This window comes from Camelus bactrianus, chromosome 15, assembly GCF_048773025.1.
Source record: "Camelus bactrianus isolate YW-2024 breed Bactrian camel chromosome 15, ASM4877302v1, whole genome shotgun sequence".
NCBI lineage: Eukaryota > Metazoa > Chordata > Mammalia > Artiodactyla > Camelidae > Camelus > Camelus bactrianus.
This window is the reverse complement of record NC_133553.1, coordinates 25,526,905-25,553,168: the sequence shown is the minus strand read 5'-3', so window position 1 is coordinate 25,553,168 and position 26,264 is coordinate 25,526,905. Positions and strand designations below refer to the sequence as shown.

General features: G+C 41.4%; 1 long non-coding RNA gene across 1 annotated transcript in view; it reads right to left on the bottom strand.

The window, feature by feature from the left end:
* LOC123614631 (uncharacterized) overlaps positions 1-26,264 on the bottom strand; it is a 432,359-nt gene that overhangs the window by 203,718 nt on the left and 202,377 nt on the right. Inside the window, exon 3 of the long non-coding RNA XR_012499249.1 lies at positions 20,826-20,944. This is a non-coding gene — a long non-coding RNA (uncharacterized LOC123614631). The remainder of the gene's footprint in view (positions 1-20,825; positions 20,945-26,264) is intronic.

Sequence of the window (26,264 nt, the reverse complement as noted above, 5' to 3'; positions counted from 1 at the left end):
TTCTTTCTTTCTTTCTTTCTTTCTTTCTTGTGTGTGTGTGTGTGTGGTCTCTTTGTTTGGTTTTGATATCAGGATGAAGCTGGCCTCATAGAATGAGTTCAGAAGTTTTCCTTCTTCAATTTTTGGGAATATTTTAGAAGGAGAGGTGTTAACTCTTCTTTAAATGTTTGGTTGAATCCACCTATGAGGCCATCTGCTCCTGAACTTTGTTTGTTGGGAGTGAATTGGTCCATTTCTTCTAGGTTGCTAGTTTTATTGGCATATAATTGTCTGTAGTAATCTCTTATGATCCTCTGTATTTCTGTGGTATCAGTCTTCTTCATTTCTGATTTTATTGATTTGGGCCCTCTCCTTTTTTTTTTTTTTTTTTTTTTTATGATACAACTGGCTAAAGGCTTATCAATTTTGTTTATCTTTTCAAAGAATCAGCTGTTAGGTTCATTGATTTCTTGCTCTCTCTTTTTAAGTTTCTGTTTCATTCATTCTGTTCTGATTATTTCCTTTACTTACTTTGGATTTTGTTTGTTCTTCTTATTCTAGTTCCTTTAGGTATAAGAATGGCTGTTTGAGATTTTTCTTGTTTCCTGAGGTAGGCTTGTATTGCTATAAATGCCCCTCTTAGAACTGCTTTTGCTGCTTCCTATAGATTTTGGATCATTGTGCTTTTGTTCTCATTTGTCTTCAGGCATTTTTCAATTTACTCTTTGATTTCTTCAATGACCCATTGATTATGTAGTAGCATATTGTTTAGCCTCCATGTGTTAATGTGTTTTTTCCAATTTTTGCAATTCTATTCCTGTATTTATCTGAACAAAATGAAAGCACTAATTTGAAAAGTTCATTGCAGCATTATTTATAATAGCCAAGATATAAAAGCAACTCAAGTGTCCATTGATAGAAGAATGGATAAAGAAGATATGGTATGTAAATACAATGGAATATTACTTATCCATTAAAAATAATAAAATCTTGCCATTTGCATACATGCAACAACATGGACCTAGAGGTATTATGCTAAGTTAAATAAGTCAGACAGAGAAAGACAAATACTATATGATTTCACTTATATGTGGAATCTAAAAAACAAAACAAATGAACAAACAACAAAACAGACACAGAGTCATAGATACAGAGAACAGATGGTTTCTGAAAGGGAGGGAGTGTGGGAAGGAGAGAAACAAGTGAGAGAGTTTAAAAGCTAGAAAGTTTTAGTTACAAAATAAGTGAGTCATGGTATGAAATGCATAGAATGGGGAATATAATAATAATAATAATGTAAATACCTTTGTACTATGACAGATGGTAACTAGACTTATTGTGGTGATCATTTTGTAATAGAAATATTGAGTCACTATCTTATGCATAAGGAACCAACATAATGTTAAAGATCAATTATAGTTCAAAAACAAACAAACAAAAAAATAAACTCATAGAAAAATAGATCATATTTGAGGTTACCAGAGGCAGGGGGTGGGAGGAGGGTTGAAGGTAGTCAAAAGGTACAAACTTTCAGTTACAAGATAAATAAATACTAGAGATGTAATGTACAGCTTGATAAATATAATTAACACTTCTGCAGGTTATATATGAGTTAAGAGAGTAAAACCTAAGAGTTTCCATCGTGAAAAAGTTTTATTTTTCTTTTACTTTTTATCTCTATGAGATGATGGATGTTCACTAAACTTATTGTGATAATCATTTCAGGATAAATGTAAATCAAATAATTATACATACACTTTAATCTTATACAGTGCTAGGTGTCAATTATATCTCAATAAACCTGAAAAGAAAAAAAAACATATTTCCCTACCATAACATCAAAAATATAGTGTATAATAAGATGATTTTTTAAAATCTTGTATTATATCAACTAACTTGGTAACAAAAGCTCTAAAGCATCCACACATATTTGAGTGCACATTATTTGATAGATGCTTTCACTCCTATTTTGCATTCAATACTTAGAAGAGTTCTTTAAGTTTGGTATTATCTCCGTTTCAAAGAAGAACTGAAGGCGAAGAGATGGTAACTAATTTCCTAAGGGCACAGTAAATTTCAGACCTAGGATTTTGGTGGACTTCTGTTTCCTGGACCAGTGCTTTATCCACTCCATCAGACTTGACTTCTGTGGGTTCTGCTTAAAATCCCTAGGTCATCATGACAATGTAACTCCTATGTGAGACAGTCCAGCTTACTCCACAGAGTGGGGAGTGCAGCAAGAAACTACAAACAAAACTGATCATATTTTAGGCACCATGACAAGTCAATTTACCATTTATTTCCCTGGTCACTCCACATTTGACTCTCATAGATGCACAGGGTCTTGTCAAAAGTGCTCTCCTAAAGCCATTTCACTACCCACCCAACCTCACCATAAGAAAATCCCTTCCATTTGGTTAAAGCAATTCTGCTTCCCCTTGCTGTATCCTTAGGGGCAGAAGAAAGGACAGATCATATAATTAGTGACAGAAAAACTTAGACCTACATTTGCTATCTCATAACACTTCTAACCCCTCCAGGACAGTACATGCACCCTTGCTTATGTCATTTGGGAGGGTTTTTGGTTCACAAGTGCTGCTTTGTCCCATTCCCTGACTGCCTAGATCCCATAATTTTGCCTGCCTTACATTCCATCCACAGTTCAGTACCTTTTTACTGAGCATAAACCATTCCCCAAACTTGTGCTAAGAGAAATGGATTTTTCACTCGGGAAGCTCATAGTCAGATGGAAGAGAAACATGTAAGAATATATGATTTTTATGAAAAGTGCTAACTGTATTGACATAAGTACAGGATAACTGTAGAGACTTAGGTCAGCCTGGGGACTGGAACAGAAGTTAACTAATGTCAAATCTTGCAGAACAAGTGGGCATCGGCCATGTAAAGCCAATGGTATCTCTTCCAAAGGTAGAGACAATGGCAACCATGATCCAGAGATGACTGTGGTGCTACAGCCTAAGAGGAGAAGTAAGGGCCTAGAGACAAAGTAGAATGGGAGAGGACCCCATTATTAGGGACTTACACTGTTGGTCATGGGAAACCACTTAAATGTTTCACAGGGGAAGTGGCAAGATAAGATATGGATCATAGGGTGGTCACAGTGGAGGCAGATATAAACAACTGATTGGGTAAAAAGACTGGAATAAAACAGGAAGATCAGTCAAGAGACTACCATAGGCATCCACAGAGAGAGCCTGGACTAGTGCAAGAAGAGAGTGGAAAAGAAGTGTTTGGAATTGGGAGCTATCTAGGACAGCCTCAATGTCTTTTAAATTCTCATGTGTCCTTTCATAGTCCCTGACCACTGTCCCTTCCTGCTGACCATTGTCAGCTTTGCCTCATCTAGACTTTGTGTGGAAGTTCAATCCATCCCTTCCAGCCTTCTCTACCCACTTGGACTCCTGGCTCCTATCCTTGTTACCACCTGGGCCATTTGGGATCTAAGTTGATCCTGAAATTATTACAAATCATGTGTATCTTGGAGTTTCTCTCAGTTTTGAGGGTCCACAGTCATTTATTTGTAACACAAAAAAAATCAAAAATGCTCTTCAAATCCAACTGTTTTCACAACTTTGAGCAAAATCATTTGACCACAGATTTGGATGTGAATTGATATGAGAACTTAGTGTAAATACTAAGATGTTTTGTCACACAATTATTAATGATTTTGATTATGCAGTGTTGGCCCAGGCCTTCTGAGGATACATGCTCTGTATTACAATATTGAAATCCAAAAATCTCTGAATCTGGCTAATGGGGTTGCTAACGGGATCATGGACCTGTGTCTGCATTTTCCCTCATGCCTAGGATGCAGAATCAATGACTGTGGCCAGCATTTTCATTATGCACTGATCTGACTGAGTCTCTTTCTCTGCTATTTCCATAATTCATCTGGGCTGTGAGTGCTCCTTTCTATGCAATTTTAATATTCCATCAAGGAAATCCACTGAGACAGCAGCTGTTCCATTTAAAATGTTCGGAAATATCTCTGCCAGTTGAAAAAAAATACAATTTCAAAGACCTATTTAACCTTTGCACTGATTTTTTCAAAGCAACAGTTTATTCAATTAAAAAGAAACATTTAAAAACAGATAATATTTTTTACAGTATCTTAGCAACAGGTGATTGAACCCATGCCTAGAACTAGGAGTTGTGATTTTGCCAAAAGGGCCACATACTAGTGATATCTTCCTTTTAACAAATGGAATAACTCTAATATTGTTTTGGACAAGATGTGCTGGGTTACATCATAATATGAAATTCTGACAACAGAGGACAAATTCTGACTACAGGAGGACAAGGTTGAGCCTTACCGACCCGCACAGCTTTTAAGAGAGAAAAGCAAATAATGTGATCTCCTTCATGGCTAAGCTTCAACTCAGGTGCCTAAAAGGAATGTGATTAGGCAAGTTTAACCCCGGGATCCCTGGTCATTCAGAATTCAATTGACTAGCAGTGACCTCTGAGACATAGAACTGTGCCCCACTCTTCACAGCCTACCCCCAACTGGAGGTTCACATAGAATTAGACTCAGTGACTCTTAACCCATTTGAGAATTTGCTATAAGCCCTACTCTAGTAAATTGCACCATTGAAATACACATGCAAAAATATTTGTGTGATTTCTAAGAGTTTGTATGACAGGTTAAAACTAACTTTGAACTCATAATTGTTCACTGTGCCCTGGTCATAGGACCCTCTGTTACATCTTGCTAACTTCCATCACCTCAGTGGAAACAGAGAGAAACAGAGTGATGAGGTGACTGGTTCTATGGTCCTGAGCACATGTCACCATATAACCTGCACATTCATATGGACAAAAAGTGGAGTAAGAGTGTTGGAGTATAAAGTCACATTTATGTTAATTAAGGATGAAGTGTGTGTGTGTGTGTGTGTGTGTGTGTGTGTGTGTGTGTGTTTTAAGCAGTGCAGCTCTTGGACGTTTATGTGCTGATTGGTAAATGTTGGTAGATGCAGTGTTAGCCATTAAGGAAAACCCCCTTTGAAAAACTGTAATTAAAACAACCTTTAGTCTATTCTCAAGAATGTCTCCAGTCAAGGCCAGTTATCCAGCTACATTTCCAAAAGTCCCAAAGTATATCAATAACAATTTAATATGTTTGTTGCAATAATGAGATGATACATGTGAAATATCTAATGGTATGGTAATGTACAGGTGCCAAGCATATTGTAGTGATTATTATCATAATTATTGGATATAATTATAATCCTGTTGTGTGATGCAATTGCTAGCATCATCTCTGACTCAGTGTAGGTGAAGCCAAAAGAGACCACACATTGAAATAACAAACCATTTAAAATACTTTGTAGGTCTGTTGGAATCTCTCTTTGCTCAGAGGAAATCTCGCGCTGTCTTCTTTAGTCAGTCATCTGGCAAATATTTACTATGTTCAGAGTTCTAATTTATCCCAGGCGCTGTGCTAGGGGCCAGAGATTCAAAAACAAGTACATGGTGGTCTCTGCCTTCAAGAGATATGGAATCCAGAAGGAGAAACACACACATAAATAAATGTGATACTGTGTGGAAAGTGAGAGAGATGGGCGCAGGGTATCATGGGAGCACAAAGGAGGTCAATCTAACCTGAGCTGGCAAGGGAGGTGTCTTAGCTCAGGTTTCATCAAAAACAGAGACTGAGGCAAAAGTTCCCTTGTTAATATTTGGGAGTGCAACCCAGAGAACCAGGACAGAAGCTGGAGGGAAAGTCGGGGGAGAAACAAATAAAAGATGGTGGAGGGCACTGCCCACGTGGTCACAGCTTCACGACAAACACGGATGGCTGTTCTTTTTCTCACATCATCCTGAGAGAGACCATACCAACCACCTCTTCTCAGAATAATACGTGGGGTTGCGAAGGAAGCGGGAATAATTTTTCCCACGGCTTTCTTCTGTCCTCTGTCCCCACTGGTAAAAATCAATGACCTCTTGGCTTGTGTCATCTGGTTCCCTGAGCCAGAGCCCCCAGGGCCAGCCAACCCTCTTCCTCAGTTGGCACAGTGCACAAGATTCCTCAAGCTACAGTGGAGACCGGCAGCTACAGCAACCTGGCGCCAGCACTAAGGGACTAGCTCAATCTCTTGCTCAGACCTTTTAGTCTAGAAAGTACAAATGGCCAAGACCTAGAGGGAGGGCAGGCATAGCTGCGTGGATCTGGGGGAGAGGAAGGAAAGGGCCTGGAAGAGATTGTCAGAAGGTGGCAGGCATCGTGACTTGAGAGGGAACAGAGCATTTTCCAGTAAGAAACTTCACAGTTGAACAAAGGCTGAGGCAAACAGGGCTCGAGTGGAGAGCATATGAATCTCAGAGGGAGGGAGGCTTACACTGAAAAGAGCAGTTTCCCCCTCCAACTGCATATGTGATGGGGAGAATGGGGGCAACTGGGATACCAGGAGACACTTCCTTCTGCAGAAACACCCCTATATCCAGAGGAAGTGATTCCCCCAAAAGGATGCAGTGAACTCTTTATCTCCTTCATCTACCTGTTCTCTCCTGCATTCCTTCATTCATCCAACACCTATTCAGTGAGGCCTGTCCTAACAGGCGTCTGGTGAGCAGAGTGACCAGGTCGCCCTTGAGATGCTCATGTCTAGCAGTGACACGCATGTCAATAATGCCTGTAGTGTAATGTGTATCAATGGACCACAGACGAAGGGACAGGTTACTCTTTTAAGGGAGTAACAAAATCTCACGGCAGCAGAAAAGAGGCACATATAAACTGAGACCGGGGGACAAAGCCTCAGTTTGTCCTGCGTGGAAGACAGAACAAAACAGCCCTGTCCATAGGGCATGATATGGAAAGCAGAACTGAGGGGGGCCACGCTCTGTGCAGAAAATGGTTGAGGAGTCAGCCTGGGTCTCACCTTAAGTCAGAAAGCAGACCAGCAGCAGATCTCAGAGCACTTTACTTCCACCAGGCTAATCTTTCTACAAATTGACATGTTTCCCTCCAAGTCAATCAAGAACCAGTTTCGAAGTATTCAGTGCTTTTAAGGCTAGACACAGTGGGGCTGCCCAAAACGAAGAGAGAGAGACTTTGCTCTCAGAACACCACCCTCCATGAGCCCACACCCAGGCAGCCATCCACTGGAGAACTCTTTCCCACCTCGGCTCACCTTGGGGTCAGCCCACCAGAAATGTGCTCAGAGTCACAGCACAGCCAGCAGTAGATAACACCTCCCTTTGCCTTTGATCTGCAGGCATGGTGAGCGTCAGACTGTACATTTCCGCTAGTGATGAAAACCCTAACAACCCCCCCACCCCAACCCTTAACCCTGAGCCAGGAGGCTGATAACGTCCTCCAGAACATGCAAGGCTACAGGCTGGAGCCCCAGCCCTGGGTGCAGGGAGAAAACTCTAAATAGAGCCTCTCTGGTTTCAGGCATGACACAACATACTGGTGGTGCCGGGGTTTGCTCCTTTGCAGGCAGATGTCACATTCAAATGAAAGCTGTTACATACACGGGATTTGAAAAAAAACCGAGAATGTCTGCTATTAAATTCAGGCTGGCTGGCCCAGCCCAAGCCCTGAGACAACGTGCCTCTACTTTGGGAAGGAAACTTGGAAGGATGTCTCCGAGCCTTGGCACAACACGAGCTTTCTGGGCCTTGGTGACATATAGGTGCTTTGTAATGTAGCCCACTTTTTATGCTGTTTAAATATGTATACGCTGGGTAGGGAAAGCTAATATCTGGAACAATAAGGTAATCCTATATGCTTTTCAATGAAAAACACGAGGAGAGGACGACTTGCTGCCAGGGTTCTGCCATTCTTGCTTAATTCTGTCTTTCAGTTACGTGATATCTCTGAAGGCATACTTTGTTTAAAACTGCGTGGAAAAAATGAACCACAAACAATATCCACTCCGTCTTTGAGAATCAGGAGGCCAATTAAACAGTTCCATTTGGAACTCAAAGAAATAACCAGGGAAGCATACTTCTCAGCTGTCTAGTCCCCATCCCAGTGGCCTGCTGCATTGTCTCCAAAAAATGCTGAGTGTGGGCAAGGGTGGGGAAAGAGGTGAGTGGGGAGAAGAGAGCTCTGCTTCCCCAAATATTCTGAAAAGTGCTTCATGGGAGGGAGACATCCAGACCCTTTGGTATGTTAGAGGCAGGGGAGTGTAGGTTCCTGGGGGCCATGATTTTGGCAACCTGTTCCATTTGGGGTGGAGCAAATAGCTAAATCAAAAATAAAATCGGTGGGGGTGGGGCTGCAGGGAGAGGGGCCAGTGAATCTCTAGATAAGCAGGTGCTAATAGAAATCTGAAAATAAAAGGCCTCATTCCCCATCAAGTGCTGACGGCCTGGGAGTGGGAGGTGCCTGAGCCCAGCCAGGCTCCAGCAGGCAGCACTTGCTGGCGCACAAGTTCTCGGCTCCTGCTCGCTTTCTGCTCCTGGGAGAGGCAGTGTGGGTGATGGAAAGAGCCCAGATGTTGAAGTTGGGAAGCCCTGATTTTACATCTTCGCCCTGGTGTATTCACATTGAGGTGAATGGTTTAACCACCTGGACCTTCAGTCCCTTTACAAAAATTTGAAAAGTGGTCTTAAACTTACAGGGTTGCTATAAGAAATCAAAACAACACATAAAGTTACCAAACGCAGTGTCTGATATAACCTGGGATGTCACCAATAGGCAGCTGTCTCAAGATACATAATGACCCCTAAAGAAAATAATGCTCTAAAAAACAGGCAAGATGAAGCCCTACCAGATACCTAACAAAAGGGACTCGGTTGGCTTTTCTCCTACCCTCCCCTGACAGCCCTAGTGTCTGCAGAAGGATCTGGTTCACTCAGTTTAGTTCCTCAGGTCTTACCTCCTACACCAACTCCTCTGAGAAGCCATCACTGATTCTCTAGGACAGAAAGCTCTGTGGGCCTCTTCCGCGCTCCCAGCATCACAGAACACGATGCACTTCACTATGATACTGTGTAACCTTGTCTGTTTCCCCACCAGCCTGGAAGCCCCCTGGGATTTAATGTTTCATTTACTTATGTATCTCCGCCCCCCACCCCTGCATCCCATGGCTAATTCAGAATATGCATTTCAAACATATCTGGTGAATGAATCTAAGTATGAATAGACGAATAAATGAATAGGATTAAATGAATAACCATTGCTTTCATCCCCAAGCTAAAAGTTCAGGCTGATTTCTCTGTCGTGAACAGGTTTCCCAGTCCTGTCACTAACCATGAAAATAAAGGCAGGGAAACACTCAGTAAGCCACATCTCAAAGAAATGACAGTTTCTGAGCTCTGTTTCTCTGGGTGAACGTCTACTCTGCGGAGTCACGGAGTCGTGAAAACCACTGTCGGACTCAGAGGGAAGCCCACTGCCTTGAGGGTGGGTGAAGTGCAAAGGTTTATCAGCCAGAGCTTCCTCACTGGAGCAGCTGTCTTCTTCTTTTGTCTAACTGTTTACAGCATCATTTAATTGGGACTTTCTATCTCAGAAGGAAGTACGATTCAGAGACACCCTTGCACTTGGTGGCCCAGCCACACTCTCAGGAAGACAGTTTTTCAGAAGAAACATCAAGGTCCATCTGTACTTGGACTCAGCGAAAAGCACACACCCAGATGACAACCATGGCCAGTGTCTGCACGGGGGCATCCGTACCGCTTCCTTCTGGTCTCAGGAGAGCTTGGAAACAGACCGGGCCGGCTTGTTCTCTTCTTCACATTATATTAAACACTCGCTCCATCTCTGAGGGCAGCCCTGATCAACAAGAAAGAGAAGTCTGGAAAGACATATACCTACATTAGAGGTGCAAATGGAAAGGGGGATGGGCAAGAACAGAGGACATGAAATACCAGAGGCATTTCAATCGCAGAACCTATTTTTGCCTTGTTTGACAGAGAAACATTGGGAAATGGAGACTCACAAGAATTCTTCAGAACTCTGTTCAATCTTTCACCCATCAAACCTTTACTGAGTCCTGACATGGTTTGAGTGTCCATGAATGGGCATGGAGTTGCTTGAATCGGGCCCTGGAGAAACACGTTTCCCACATGCACTACTGCGATTTACAGAGGACCCCACAGTAATGACCCTTCCATCCTTTAATCTACCAGATACTTAGAGGGCGTAACTTTAGATTTTCAGCTAAGTGGGTTTGCTAATATTTTACCCAATTTTAGACAAACTCACTATCCAGTAATTGGCAGTGCTCAACAATTCTTCGAGTCCCTGAAGGGGCAGAACCTTCTGCTCCAAGATTGCTCTCCAAACAATTAAGAGAAGACCAAATGGTAGTCTCTCTGCAGGCAGGCTGGTTTCTAAAGAGACAAGTGATGCTGACATCAATTTCTTTTCCCACCTCACCAACTGGATAACTCCCTCCTCCTCCAAAGGAGTGAAGGGTAGAGAGGGCTGGAGTCTTACATTGGCTAAAAGTTCCCCCATATAACAGACAGACTCCCCTCTCTTGATACGACTAATGCTCAAACACAGCCTTCTCTTGGGCTGAGAATGGCCTGCAGCTTCCAAAGAAACAGAAGAGCTAGTCCTTTTCTGTTAGCTAGACTTCAACATAAATCGTGATGAAGTAACAGCCCTTGGGAGTTACATTTGCCCTTGGAGAAAATCCATAAAAAACAGATTAACCAGAATTCAGGTGAGCATTCTCCTCTCTCAGTGGGATCTTGTCCCCCTCTCCCTCCCCTACAGGAGAAAAAAAAGGATCACAACAAAGTTGATTAATACCTGAAATTTATAACTGCTGGTTCTTGTGTGGGTCGACAAACATTTGCCTAATTTTTCAGAACTTCTGCAGCTAAAATTATATGCCATGAGGCCTGATGGTCAAAATAATTATACTCTAAGAATGCGCCTAACACAGACTTAAAGATTTCTTAGAAACCACTTACTAAGACTTGATAATTAACAAACATCTCTGATATACATTCAAAGCTTAAGACAGAATTTATGAAATTTACTATTTCAAACAAAGGTTAATTTAAAAAAGTAATTACTCAAAATGTTTTCCATTTTCCAAGTATTATAGCTAGCTGGGATTTTTGCTGCATTGTCATTTAAAGCAAATAAAATTGAGTCCTGATTTCTGTCAGTTAAATAAATATATTCTGCTGAAGCTTAAATTATCATCCATCTTAACAAAAGGGTTATATATTATATTAGCAGTCAGTGACTGATTAGTTATTTATTCTCTTAAAGAGTAGCTGAAAGAGATTAATATTCTGATAAGCTTGTCACTGATTTCTGAGGAGTGCCTGGCTTCCTTTCATCACTTGAACTATAATGTGTCAGACATAAATTCCATTATAATTACAATTAGTACTAATGCCTCCCAACTTATAGTTAATGGACAGGTCATTATTTTAACTACAAATAATTTCTTTCTTAAAAGAGCCTAAATGGATTTCCATGAAAAAAAAAATCATAGTTATATTAATGTTGAGGGAGGAACAGTAAATAAATCAGAAGGATATAGGTTAAAAGAAAAAGACAGTGTATTTTGCTTATTTTTCCAGCTGGGTTACATTTTTCACTCATGTGAAACATACGGTTCACGGCCAGTATTGGTTTTTAGGTGATAGTGGGAGAAGAATGGGGAGGAGGTGAAGAGAAGAAAAAAGAGAAGATGGGACCTCGTGTTGGTTAAATACTTGGTATGTTTCAGACACAGTGCAAAGTAGATATGCTTCCTGCTTTACTCAGCAGCAAAATGAGTCTCCTCGAGGTGAAATCACTCAAGCAGTTTCACTCCCCTCGGGATCTGAGGAGGTGAAAATTAAACCTGGGCCTCTGCAGCTCCAAACCTCCCACCCCCACGGGCAGTGGTTGTCGTTTCTCATTCTTCTGGGTAATGACAGCTGCTGGCAAAGCTCCACATTCCCACCAGTGTGATGGGTAAAGACCTGACCTAGATTACACTGGGGTAAGTGATGGGGAGACCGAGCCTTCCCTGGGGCACCCAGAGTCCTTTTCTGATTTTCCTGTAAGCTGGGTTCCCTGCTGCATTTCTTCTTAAACATTCTTAAAAGCACCACTGAACATAAGGAACGTAAGGAACAAGTAGAGATAATAACTGAGCCAGCATTTTGGCAGGATGACCACCGTGCTTCTTAACATGAAAACAGCATGTTGTGAAATGACCACGTTGTGAAATGACCATGAGATTTGGAATTAAAGGACCCAAGTTTGAAGTCTTGTGAAGCTAGACATAAATTAAAAACAAACAAAACAACCATTTTCTATACATTTCAACACACACACACACACACGCGCGCGCACACCCTGATCCCTATATGAGATACAGTTTACTCTGAAAAACTGTTTAGAAATAAGAACACATTGAGTACCTCTAACTGGTTATATGATCTTGCACAAGCCACTTCTCTAATCTGAGGCTGTTTCTTTGTCCATATATTAGAAGACTGGATTACATTAGTAGTTCTCAAGGCAGGAGTTTGTTAGAAATGAAAATCCTTGGGCCACATCCTAGAACCACTCCAGTAGGTCATGGGTCCCCATAAAGCTCTAAAAGGCTCTATGTCCAGTAATAAATGCAACCTCTTGCCATTGTACTCCACAAATCAGTTTAGGATACAGTACTTTATTCACTGTGGACAACAGACACTCATTTAGCATCAGGTGTATGTCAGATGGAGGCATCCTTTGATACATAGAGACTCAGCCCCTATGCCTTTAGGATTTCACTGTCTAATGGGAAGGAAAAAGGCAAGTCAGTAGAAAAATCAGGCATGGTAAGCACAGGATTGGTGGTAATCCCAGTGGCCATGGGAAGACATAAGAGGGAGCAGTGACTCAGAATGGAGGTGCCTTAACTCAGGTAGGGGATGGAGGAGGTAGAGGAAGGGAAGAACTCAGGTTATAAAAGAAGGCTTCTGGGAGAGGGGGACTTTGAGATCTGCATATTAAGACCAATGAGAAAAGTATTAATTTACATATTTTACAGGGGAAGCTGAGGATCACAGCAAAATGTCCAAGGTCACACAGCTATTGAGTGAAAGAGATGAAATTTAAAGATCGATCTTTGGACTTAGAAACTCTTACTTTATTTGATTCTGTGTTTCTATAGTTCTTGTAATAAAGCAACTATTAGGGGACAATGGAAACCTCCCCCATAGCCCTCTCCCCCACCCCAGGAATAAAGTACAACCCCTATAGGTCTAGAGGGGACGGGAGTCCCTCAGTAGTCAGTGAGGCAGCAGTGGCAGAGAGCTGGGGCCCCAGCAGTCACCAGCGAGCCTATTAAATGTATCAGATGTCATCGGTACCTCCTTTATCCTTCTCACTTTGGACCTCACAGGCTGATAAGAAGGGGAAAGCGTTATAACCCAGAAGTAAAACTGTTGCATGATTATAACCCTGACAGCCTCCCTCTAATGAGCTTCCCTGCAGATAGGGAGAGGGGAGAGTGCTTTGATCTCCAGGAGCAGGAGGCTGAAAGGACCACTGTTTGGAGCAGAGCCGTCTGATGGGGTCCAGTCTCCCAGTAATCAAAGTCACAAGCTACCATCTGAGCCATTTGTGAACCGCAGATAAGATTAGCTGCTCATTTGATAGATCAACCACTGCCATCAATGGAGGCTAATTGTATCTGAAATATGACCGGAGAAGTGTCAGCTCCCGGAGACAAGCATTTCCTTTATCCTGAGTTTGAAGCCAGGACAACACTTTGTGTTTGAAAACTTGAGTAAAATGTTAATGCATGCAGCATTTTCCTCCTTTACTCCCAGCCATAAGAGAAGAGGAAATGTGGGGTTCTTTGAATTAGACATCAGTCTGTAGTTTTAATTTTACGAAGATTCTGCATTATGGTGTCAGAGAATATGTCTTTTTTGGGGGCAAGCCTGTAGGTCCGGGAATACTTGTACCATAGAATTCTCTCATAGCTTCAGAGCTAAAAAAGGAAAGTGCTCCAGCTTTGGAAAACCTTGTCCAGGAAGACAGGCTTTGAAATTCTAGAGTGCTGTGTGCTGTAGAAAAAGAAGCGATGATTGGTCGTTTGGAATTTGAAGGCATTTATACGGGTAGCATTTTGCCTCAGAGGCTGATGTGACTGACAGCTTTACTTTCTTCGAACTTATTCCCATGTCAGTAGAAGTTGAGCTCAAGATGAATCATGATCAGGCAACTTGGACAGCCCCGACGCCTTGGCAAATGAAGAAAGGCCACCGTTCCACTCCACATCCGCTGAAGTTGGGTTTTCGCTACTTAAGGGATCGTCCATCCATTCCTTTGTATTTTCCAGGCATAGTGTGGTAAAAGAACAAGAAGGTTTGGCTTCTTGTCCTCTGTGAACATTTCTGTCTGTGATGCTGACCCATTTCAGCCTTCCTCTTTTACGAAGGGGAGGACACAAACCCCCACCCCCATCTCACCGTGCGGCAGCCAGGGCCGCTCTATTTCCAGCCTCATCCACTATAGCTCTTAAATTGCTAGGTTGTCCCCGTGTCCAGGCGGCTAGTAAAAGCTGCCTGAAAATGGCAAGATATCATGAGAAGCACCTCATTACGGCTCCCAAAATACACAGACCCGGAATAGCCTTGTGCAGTTGGGGTAAGAAAAGAAAGAGGGGACCAAGAAAAGAAACACTCTTAAGTCTCCCACCCCATGTAAGAGCTAGAGGAGAGGTCTGTCTCCTTTGCACAGACTCTCAAGCTATGATAGCTTGGTAGTGATCACCCTCATGGACTTTCTCCTACTTCCCAGGTTGGAATGACACCCTGTCCTGCCAGCATCTGATATCTCAGTCTTAGAAACCCTTTTAACCTTGCAGACGATGGTGACCACAATGACAATGTTCCAGTAGAACCTCCAAGTCCAAGTCTCAGAACCAAAGAACATTACAGGTGGAAGAGCCTTTATAATTAATAGCATCCTTAAAATGCGCCAGGCACTGTGCAAAGCATTTTCACTCCATGAATCATTTAATTCTCATCAATAACTTTGGAGGGAGTTACAGTTATTATTTCTGCTTTAAAGATGAAGAAACTAAGACTCAGAAATGTTAATTATATTGGCCCAGGAACACAGCTAGTAAGTGGCTGAGATGGAATATGAAACCAGATTCACTGACTGAAGGCAAATGCTTCAGTTTTTAACACTATGCCAATAGATCACTTGGATTATTACTCCAACCTTTATTTTTTAATGTTTTGCAACCAAAGATTTGACTGACCCACTTCAATAACCCTACCCCCACCAGGGCAACCTCTAAAATTCCCTCTTATTATCCAGTTTAAAAAACATCAATCAAGTTAACTCTATAAAAGCACAGTTAGGAGCATCTCTGAAACACAGATGTGCAGGCACTTCTCCCAAGTCACATAGTCACTTAATTGGACACCTGGAACTGGGACCCAGGACTCTCAACTCCCAGGCCAGTTCCCTGCATGCTGTGTCTTTGCTCCAAAGCATAAGGTGAATCCACTCGGCACCTGGTACACATAGGGATGATGCCGAACAGAGGATGCCAGGAGAAAGCCCTTCTACATCAAAGAGATACTGAGAACCAAGGGCAAATTTCTGATCACTGATGATGAAGCATGAGCTTGCTTTCTAGAACACTCTATGATCCAGAGTTATACATTCCCCCAGGATTCTAGACGGCCAAGGATTGCCTACTTGACCCAATTACTAACTTCACATATGAAAATCCCAAAGTTTGAGGATCATAGTTCTTTCCTAGGTCCTGCCTGGACCTCAACAAATGGGGTGTGAAACTGGGGAGACTGAACTGAGACACAGTAAGAGAGAATTCATGACACCACATTCTGTGACTTTAGGCCTCAGCAACTAAGATGGGCAGGATGTGCTCTGAGATCAAGGGACAGACAGGTCCCTTCTTGCAGGACTGTGGGTGAAGCAGACCATTTGCTACACCATTACCCACCACTGAGGAGCTTCTTTAGGCCTCCTGCCAGCAACCATGGCTCTGCTATAAGCATCTTAAGTTGCTACAGGGAATCTGGCTTTTTTTTTTCCTTGACCTCATTCGCACTTTCCCAGTTTTCACCTTTCCATACAGTTTTAGCTCATATTTGGGAGAAGCATCTTGAGCCATTCCCAACATTTTGATTCTCTGGAGCGTAACTCAACTCAACAGTGCTGGCTGAGAAGGCTCTGTGCTGGGGGCTCAGGGAAGCATGTGGAGCCCACTCTTGGGGCGTCATGGGAACATGCCTGGAGGTCAGACTTCCCCAGCAGTTAAGTTTCCCCAGGATTCCAAATAGGAACAGAGGAGAAGTCCAACACTGCCTCAGAAGTCAGGAGGCTTGGGCTCCTTCAAGTCCAACCTCAGTCCACTGTCTCACTTTGAGCAAATCCTTGTTTTCTTCCCTGGAACTCATTTTCTACATTTTAAAAATAAGGAGATCCTGTGGCTCTTACTCTAACTCCATAAGATTCTAAATCTTTGCACATTGTCTCCAGGGGACATTCTGAAAGAGGCTGATTCTCAATAGGCACAAAAAGGATCAGAACGGAGGGACGTTTGCTGAAATACTGACCATTACTCTTCAAGTGTGTCAAGGTCATGGAAGACAAGAAGACACTAAGAAATTATCATAAATTTGAGGAGACCAATTTGTGGAGGGATGCTGGTGGGATCCTGGAACAGAAAAGGGACGCTGGTGGGAAAACTGGGTGAAGTCTCTAAGTCTGTAGTTAATGGTATTGTGTCCATGTCAATTTATTTGTTTTGATATTATGATTATGTAAGATGTCAGCATTAGAGGAAGCTGGGTGAAGAGAATATGGGAACATTCTATAATGTCTTTGCAAATCTTCTTTAAATCAAAAATTATCTCCATATAAAAAACAGAAAGATAATAAAATGCAACTATATATTTTCCCAGAGAGCAGGACTATAATAGTGAGACTATTTCTCAAGGCCAAGGTTCTTCTTTTCTCTTTCTATATGTTCCTTAGCGCCTAGCATAGAGGTATACGGCAGGAAGTTCTCAAATTCTTATCAGAATCAAGTTGGCCAAAAATTATTCTCAACCAAATGTTAACCTGGGGCAGAGCAACCATATAATCGTGTCACTGTTTGTAAGAAGTGAGTTGCAACTTGCCATTGTGGTATTTCTACAACTAAAACAGAACAAAACAAAAAAGTCCAGAAAAATGCCATTGTTTCCTGGCACCAAGGAAAAGAAATCTCTCCATGTCCAAGTCAGATAGCCAGACTGATTTAGGAAAATAAAAAGAAAAGAAAGAAAAAGGAACAACACAAAAGATCAAGTGGCTTTTTTTAACAAAACCATCAACGTTTCTATTTGGACTGAGCCAGGAGCTCCAGATAACAGTAACCACTAAAGAGAAAAAAAAAAAAAGAACAGAAAACCCTCGGAGCTTTCAATTTGTTTTTCATAATAAATGAATTGCCCCCACCAAAATGCAGCCTTGAAGAGTTAATTAAACAGCTGCCCCCATGGCTGATTCTGAGATGTCAGGAGGCCCACGACAGGCCGCTAAACAAATGGGGCAATAAAGGTGTGGGCTGTTTGACTTGATTGAAGAGCTTGAGTTTTTCACCCCTTAGTCTCTAAACCATCTGGAAGTGAGCTCATGGAATGTGGGATGGCAGCCTCTCTGCTCTTATCTACTGATAAGATTCTCAGCCTCAAACACGTGTACTCGAAAAGCAGGGAACACATATTTCAGACCTTAAACAACTTGCAAATCCTTCCTCTAAAGTTCACGTTGTGCTGTGGCATGGAGGGAAGTACCCTCATCTCACACGTCGTTCCCTCTGAATCTAGGGCTTCTGATGTTAAATTGAACAAAGACCATAAGGTTGATCTAAAGGAAAACTGTGCTTTGGTTTTGATTCATGAGTTTCACCTACTTTCTCTGAGTCTCTACAAACTTCAGGCTACAGAAGTGAGGCTTCTGAGAGTTGCCCTAAGATGAGGCTACCATGCAAAGGATATCTGAGCAGAAAATTTGAGGATAAGGGCCAATGTCTTTCCACATTTACAACTGCTGTTCAAACTGAATCATAAAAAACAAAACATCTGAGGATGGCTTACAGCTTCCCTGACAGAGGGTTCAGGTGTCTGACAACAGAAAGGTTTGGCTACTGGGAATGAAAGAAATATGGAGATTGTTCTTTCTGTCTTTAAAATCTAAAAATGAGAAAGAATAATAGTGTGTTTAGCTGCTGTGATGGGCATGTGTCTGGTGGGTGTGAGTGTAAAATTAAATTTAGACCAAGCATAATAAAGAAAAAACAGGACTAGATGAGGCCAGTGACATCTTGGATGAGACATATGCACACACATACACACTTCACACACAAATAAGAGCTAAAGGGATGCCGTAGCTTCAAAAAAGCTTTCAGAATTCTACCATTTAATTGTTGATTCAGTCCTCTGTTTTTGAGCTCCTAATGTGTTCCAGGCACTAAGTGGTCCCTACGAAAAGAAAGTCAGGCAATACATTTAAATCTTGCTCTCAAGGAGTGTGCAATCTACTGCAACAGACAGAGGAATCCCACAATTATAGGACAGTGATAAGGGCCACAGTAAAAGCAAGTTCAGATTACCCGGTGAGGCCAGCCATGGGGGCAGTGAACAGAGAAAATATCTGTGTCATTTGTTTTTCAAAATAGGAGATGCTTTTCCTATTCTTGGCTCATCACATTTCAGACTGATCTTTAAACTCAAAGAAATATTAAGGCTTTAATAGTTGCTTGTGGAGCCGGAAAAATACAATAGCACACTTGATCAAAATGTTTCTTCTCTCTAGTCTCAAAAATCTTGAGTTTAAACTGTTTGTGTGACTAGTAAAATTATTTTTAGAAGAACAGAAAAGTCACCATTTAATTTTGTTGACTCACTCAGATGTTTTTTAAAGCACCTATTCTGTGCCAAGTGCTGAGCCCAAGCTAGAGAGTTCGGCCCTATTGTCGTAATTCTTCCCAAAGGCGCCACTCTGGTGTTAATTGCTTATAAAACTTCATTGGTTTTATAGTGAAAAAGTGATCCCGCTTCCCTTCCTTGACAAAAAGCAAAGTGATCATTTTATCTACACAATCTCGCTGGAGTCAGAGGAATTGTCTAAAGGCATTATAACTAGTTGCAAAGCAGCACAAAGATAATGATGGTCTTTTGGACAAAATGATTTCAAACATCTTGGCTCTAGTCAAACCAAACAATTGAGTTCTTTTATGCATAGCTGTGACAGTAATACAATGCTGTTGTGAAACTAACAGGAGGCGAATCAGCGTGCAAACAGAACAGCCGTGACAGATCAGCTGTGATAAACTTTTTGAAATTAACAGATCCCTTGAAAATATCACAGCTCTTTAAGGGCCCCATGTTTGTGCTCACACATGGACCCCCAACTAACTTTGTCCTTTGAATTTATAATTTTTTATATCGTATTCTTAAAATACCTTCAACATGCCACAAATGGATATTCTAAGCTCCCTCTACAGCTCTTCAAATACGAACTCTCTTGATGTTACCAATTGTGCGCCTGGGTTTAGTTTCTCTGGCTAAGTGAGGAACAGGCTTCTGCTCCCAGAGGTCAAGCATTATCTTGATTTAGCAGGTTGGGCCCCTGAATCACTGCTATGCTCAGTAGCAAAGAATGCAGGCTGAGAAGGATTAATTACCAAAGCCAGTAATCCTGACTCCAACCTCCAAAAATATGGGGAAGTCCAAAAAAAATCTTGAAAGTGATTTGCAACATTCTGTTCAAATCAGCCTCATGAGTAATGCCGCTCTGACACCTCTTACCCATGTAAACATAATTATCACAGACACATCAGATATGCTTTCGGAACCTTCTCCTTTTCACCCCAAGGCTCAATTTTCCCTCCTCTGAATGGAGATCAACAAAGTTGTAATAGTAGCTTCTTCCTCGGTCTTTCTAGTGAAACAAATATCCTCAAAGGGTAAGGATGCCAGTAGCCAGTTTTATGACAACTTGTGTGACTCCCACGGGCGTGGACGAAAAATTAACTACGTACTTTGGTCTCAAGCCCAGGGGACTTAGGTTCTCTTAGCAAAATCGGGTAAGTCAGACCAAACTCTGTAATTCCTGTCATTTCACATCAGCAAAATCTCAGTTTACTAGGAAGTAAATAGAGAGGAAATTCCTGGTTGACCATTAAAACTCCTAACAGGTACCACTTTCATTTACTTTGATCTGGGCTCAGTCAGCTCAGATTTCGCCACAAGATCACATGTCTGCTGTATCACAGGAGTAATTCTATGAATGAAAATATTTACAGCTGAAGTTATTCATCTATTGAACGTAAAATAAAAGGCATCATTGAGATATATATATATATATATATATATATATATATATATATAACACACATATCTATATATCTATATCTGTATATATATCTATACATAAAAAACCATGCCATCTGCCAGAGTATGATATTGCCTAAGTAAGGGTCTCCTAGGCTCAGAATGCTAAAAGTACCTTAATACATCCCCTCCATCAATAAAAGTTCAATACAATTACGGGGAAAGTTAACAGGAAATGAGGAAAAAACAGCATCTCACAATAAATGGCACAAACAAGTTTTATGTAAAATTTAGAACCTAGTATCATATGCTAATGTCTAGACATAAATACAATTAAAATCCAAATAACTAAGAAGAAAATGTGTTAAAACAGCTGATATAGCAAGAAATGCAATCTCCAAGGGAAGTTAAACCCCAAAGTTTATTACACACATGTAGTCATTATGTGTCACATGGGGCATTCTTTTTCTTCACAACAAACCCCCAGGGATTTTTTAAAATAATATTGTACCAAAGGAAGGGCTTAATGGACTGCAGATTTGAAAACTTACATTCACATCCACTGGGTCGGTCCAGCTCAAGGTTTGGAAGGAGGCACATCCTGAGACTTGATAGCAAAGAAGGTGATTCTAATAGCTGCATACTTGCTTTGCTGGTCCTGTGAAGATGTCTGGAAGATAACATTGAATGATTGTTATTGCGAGTACAGGTTTCTTCTTTGAGCCAGTGTCTACATACTTAAGATTACATTTTTACTTATCGTTCCTTTGGACAAGGTAAAGAAGGGAGGCAGGTTTTTTCCCATAACTCCAAGGGAAGGGGGATCAGAGCAGAGAGGGTAGTGGGAGGTATGTCAGGTCAGCTGGCTCCTAAGTGCTGTGCTCAAAGATCAATGTTCCCTAAACATGTGGGGAGGGGTTTTGTTATAGGATCACCTGGAGCTGGAACTCTCCCATGAACTTACATTCTCCAACACCTTCATTGTCCTTCCAAGAGCGTCCCACTGATCTTAGGACTGTGTTCAAAGCCTTAACCATTTATTAGAGGACTTTAGCTCTAGCTAAGCACTGCATCCTCCTCCTCCCTCATGACTCATTTCTACACTTCTATCTTCTTGCTTTCCACAAAACATGAATTCATGCATGTGCTTGGTCAGAACTTTTCAAATGCCAATTACTTGCCAGGACTGATACTGGCCTTGGGGATAAAACAAGAAATAAAACAAGTCTCTTCTCTTAAGGAGCCTATATTGGGGGAAGGGCACATTGAAAGACAATAAATACATAAACTAATAGGTAAGTGAATGATATTTAAGTGGCAATAAGTGTTTGGCAGACAGAGTTAAGAGGGGCTTTCCACAAAAAGGCAGAGGGGAACTCTCTAACTACAATGGTCAGAAAGGCCTCTTTATGGATGCAACTTCTAAGCAAAATCTTTATCCAAACAGAAAGAATAGCAAGTGCAAAGACCCTGAGGTAGAAGTAACATTATCTTGCCCAGGGCACAGAAAGAAGTCCAATTTGGCTGAAAGGATTAAGATGTTTGAAACAATGGTGGCTGTGGGCAGAATTCTAAGACAGCAAGGCAAGATTTCTCACAGAAAGTAACACTTTCCGCTGTATTACATCACATTCATTCTCTTCTGGTCCCTGATGTATGAGATAGCTTGAAGAAAGTCTATCTGGAATTTTTTCCACACATCCAAATATATTTAATTTATTTCTGATTGTTTCTTTTTTTTTTTTTCTTCTCCTGTTTCAAAAATGCGTACAGGTTTGTGTTTCTTTTAATGAGATTTAGTTCTTCCCTCTCTTTTTGTACTTCCTAAGTGGGCAATAATTCACAGGCTGAGTCTGAGAATGGGTTAATCCCTCTGCAGTCCGGGTAGAGCTGAGTTTCCGCCCTTGGTTCAAATGTTAAGTGAACCTGCATAACCAGCTTCAGGTGCAGTTTAATCTCTAGGCCACTGTTTATTTGTCAGAGGCCTTGCTGTGCACTCCTGTAGGTCAAAAGGCACAGAAATGAGAGGTGGCAGAGAGGTCAGACCCTGGGGAACTGTGGAAACAGCCAGGACTCCAGTAGGCTTGGCCATTAGCTCCCTGTGTGGCCTGGCCCAGGCCCCAAAGCTCCTAAGCTTCAGTTTCTACTTTGGTACATGAGGGCCATGGCCCAGAGACTCCCTGAAGACCTCTACCTCCCCCACCCCGACCCTGACATCTTACCTAGGAGACAGTAAACTCTGGGGAGGGCGGTCAATCCCACTTATAGAAACAACTACTCCGGGCTTGATCTCACTGTATTTCCTGAAGAGCAGTTCTTAATATTTGTTGAATATTTATTGGGTGAAGGTCTTTGTTAATTACCTTAATACACTATCACATTCAATCTTCACACAACCCTGTGGAATATTTACTCCTATTTTGCTAAATTTTAGATGATAAAATTAAGACTGAGCGAAGTAAGGAGTTTCCTCCAATCACACAATTGGAAAGCAGCAAAGCTAGATTACTTGTTTTTGGACACAGCATGTTTCAGTGTTTTAGCTGTATCCTCGCTGCTAAAATATAAGTTAAAAGCAATGTTCAACTACACAAGGATCTTAAAATAATGTAAATGGCACAGATGTAATCCCAACCTGTACCAAACACTACACTAGGTCTTTACATAGTTTTCACTGCAAAGTATATACTTCTATTTCTCATTTCTTATTAAAGAAACTAGGACACAGAGGGTTTAAGTAATTTGCCCAAAGTCTCACATCAAAACTGTGATGAGGCAGGGCTGCTGGTTGGTCTGGCTGTAAACCTCATTCTCTTCCACGGCATCCTGTGGCTCCTACTTGACAGAGATCACAGAGGAATGGGCCCATTATGTTATACAGCAAGACAAAGACATGGTAGGCAGGGCATGAAGGACACAGAGCCTAGGGCAGAGCAAAGTGATGCTTCTTATGATGAAGAAAAATGAAAATGGGAGAGGAAAACAATCTTCCGATAAGAGGCATCAGCAGGAGGTGCACAGGGTGCAGGTAAGCAGAGTTGGCTTTCTGGGCAGAGAAGAAAGAATAAGCTTATACCAAGGCCAGGCTCAGAGTCTGACCCTCTCCCACTGCCACAGCCAAAGCAAAGCCCCCACCACACTCCCCATACATCCAGCTCGAGAGACTGAGTTATCAAAAAGGAAAATGAAACAAAGAAAAATGAGCTCTCTTGATGCCCTTTCTGATAAGTAATCTTTTATGCACCTGACCCAGCACAGTCAAAACTGCAAGTCCTATCAGGAAAGGAGAGATGGTCCAGACCCACTCCTAGAAAAGCCTTGGTCCTTGTTCGATGCAAACTTGGCAACTACACGTGGGAAAAAAAAGACACATTCACAAGATTCTTGTCCCTAGAAGTGTGCTCTAGGTCTCTGCTGTGTGGCTACTCTGCTGGGAGAATTTGCCAGAATTCTTTACAAAGAGCAATTATTATCCTATAACTTAGAATTCAGCTCTTCTGTGGAGGGTGAGGAAGGGAATACACTTCACTACTGAGATCCAGGCAGTTTATTTAAATAGGAAGGCAGATGGATTAGCAAGATTTATGACAAAGTATTTTATGACTGCTATAAATCAGTAATAAGCATTTTGTTATTTAATTAGGATGCTATCACATATTCTGTTCAACAACTGTTCTCAGTGGGGCATTATATTTATTTAGAAGAATAATTAATAAATGACTTGTAATGTGTAAAAACAATAACTACTACAATGTCCCTCATTCTGAGGCACTTCACTTAAATCTGGTCTTTATGCTGGGATTTTTCGTACTTAATTAGAACAAAAGGTATTATCAGATGGTTTTGACCATTAGTGCCCACTCAATTTGTACTGACTCGATATACCCCGTTAAATACCCAAAGAAGACAGGAACAGCACACCAACCCCCTTCTTAGATAGGTCCAGTACCTTCCTCAAAGCTCTTAATCATGATACATGCCATCTGGCACTTGGCACCACGAAGACTAGGAACATAAATAGTAGTTACTGAGGGAGTTACTGCAGGCCCCAGGTTTCTGTTTCCTGCCAAAGGCCCTCTATGCTAGGATGCTGCGGTGCAACTGTCTCCTCTCCTTTTTTTTCCCTTCCTCATCTACCTTCTCCAAATCCACTGCCACAGCCTGTCTCTCCTAGATTTCTCACTCTCTGGCTCTTCTCTTAAGACTCTGATCCAGGTCATTCCAATCTGCCCTGATTGCCCAACTGCCCCTGGAAAGATTGAATGTTAACATAACAATGTGTTTGGATCTTTGGCAAAGTAGCCAAGTCCACCAAAATTTCACCTTTCACCTGGGATTGAAACAAAAGCACCTTTTATTGTTCTAAAATAAAAGAGAGTAAGAGGAAGCACAAGATGTAAAAAGGAATCACATTTCCTTATTTTGAGATTAGAGTCTTCCCAGGGAATAATCTTTGATGGTGGCAGTTGATAAAAGGAATGAAATAAATCACACAGGAACAACGTGCTTCACAAGGGGAGTAGGGATAAAGAAGTAGGAAAAAAACACACAGAAGAGGAGGGAAACTAAGAACAACTGCCAATTTGATAGACGGCAACTGCATTTTATTTTTGGTTTAATTTGATTTGTTTTTCATATAATAAGACTAAAGTTTTCACATTTCTTATCTATTTGTATTTCTTCTTTTATAAACTATCTATGGATATTACATGTGCATTTTTACTGTAGTTTTCATGTTCTCCATATGATTTATAATAGTTTAATTTATGATATTTAAAAAATGGGCCATATTTTGCAGTTTTTCCAACAGTAAATTAAAAAAGTTGTTTACAGTATTTTATCTCAATATTAAACTTTTTATACACTGAAATCTTTTGATAGTTCCTTAATTCTTTTTGCCTTTATTTAGAAAGGTTTTTCTCCTTAAAAGAACATCTAAATCTTCCCTTGTATTTTCTTTTATGTTTTATTTTTATATTTATATATTTAGTCATTCAGTAATTCTCATTTTGAAGTAGTACCTGGCACTTAAAGGTCACAGATTTCTCTCCTAATGTAATGCAGAGCCTCATGAGTTAATGCAGATATGACATCATCAACATGGAGAAATCAGAGTTTTCTACCATCATCCCCAGAAGAAAAACGATTCTGATGATTACCCACAGAAAAGAGGGCCTTTGTGGAAGTCCAGGAATCCAGAAGAGACGTTTCAGCACAGTATTGGAGAAAAAAAAAATTCTAAGATTGGATGCACTGAAGATAATAAGAGGAACATTTTCACTTTGTCCCCATCACCCTTTCCCCAATGTGGCCCTGCTCAGTGCCAAGAGAGACCTTTCTCAGCCCATGATTTCTCCCCTCAGGGAAAGTGGAGTGTGTGACTGAGCTCCTGTATTCCCCAGCTTTGGGAAATAGGAGACCCATTTCTTTCTTCTTGCTTACAGAATACTGAATTGTGAGCTACAAGACTGCAGGGCAGTGAACAGCTGGGAGAACAGAAGTCAGGGCTCAGAAAGGAAATTATCAAAAGGATGCATATCCTACTAACTGCTTTGCATACCCCATCATGAAGTCCATCCTTGAGCTTCTGGGACACCTTGACTGTGGGGACTGACCCATGTGCACCCCTAATGGTATGCATGCTTCACCCCCACACACTCCACACATGGCCATCTCTCTGTTTATGCTTCAGAAGATAGTAAGTATAAGTCTGCAAATGACAGTGAGCATGTACAGGAAGATGTCCCAACTCTGCAGGTTTGCAGAGAAAGCAAACAAAGCTAACCATTCAATACTGGCCTAGGAAAAACAAAAGGAAGACTATCAGCACCCAGGCCGGCTTTGCAGGCATATAATCTTAAGAATCCCCCTTGAGAGAATAAGAAGTGTGGAGCAGGTGCATACACAGAAAAGATCTGAGAAAACCTCAGAATTCCTAACAAGGCTGAAGTAAAGTATTTCTCTTCCAAAGTGAGTCAGTAAAGACCGGA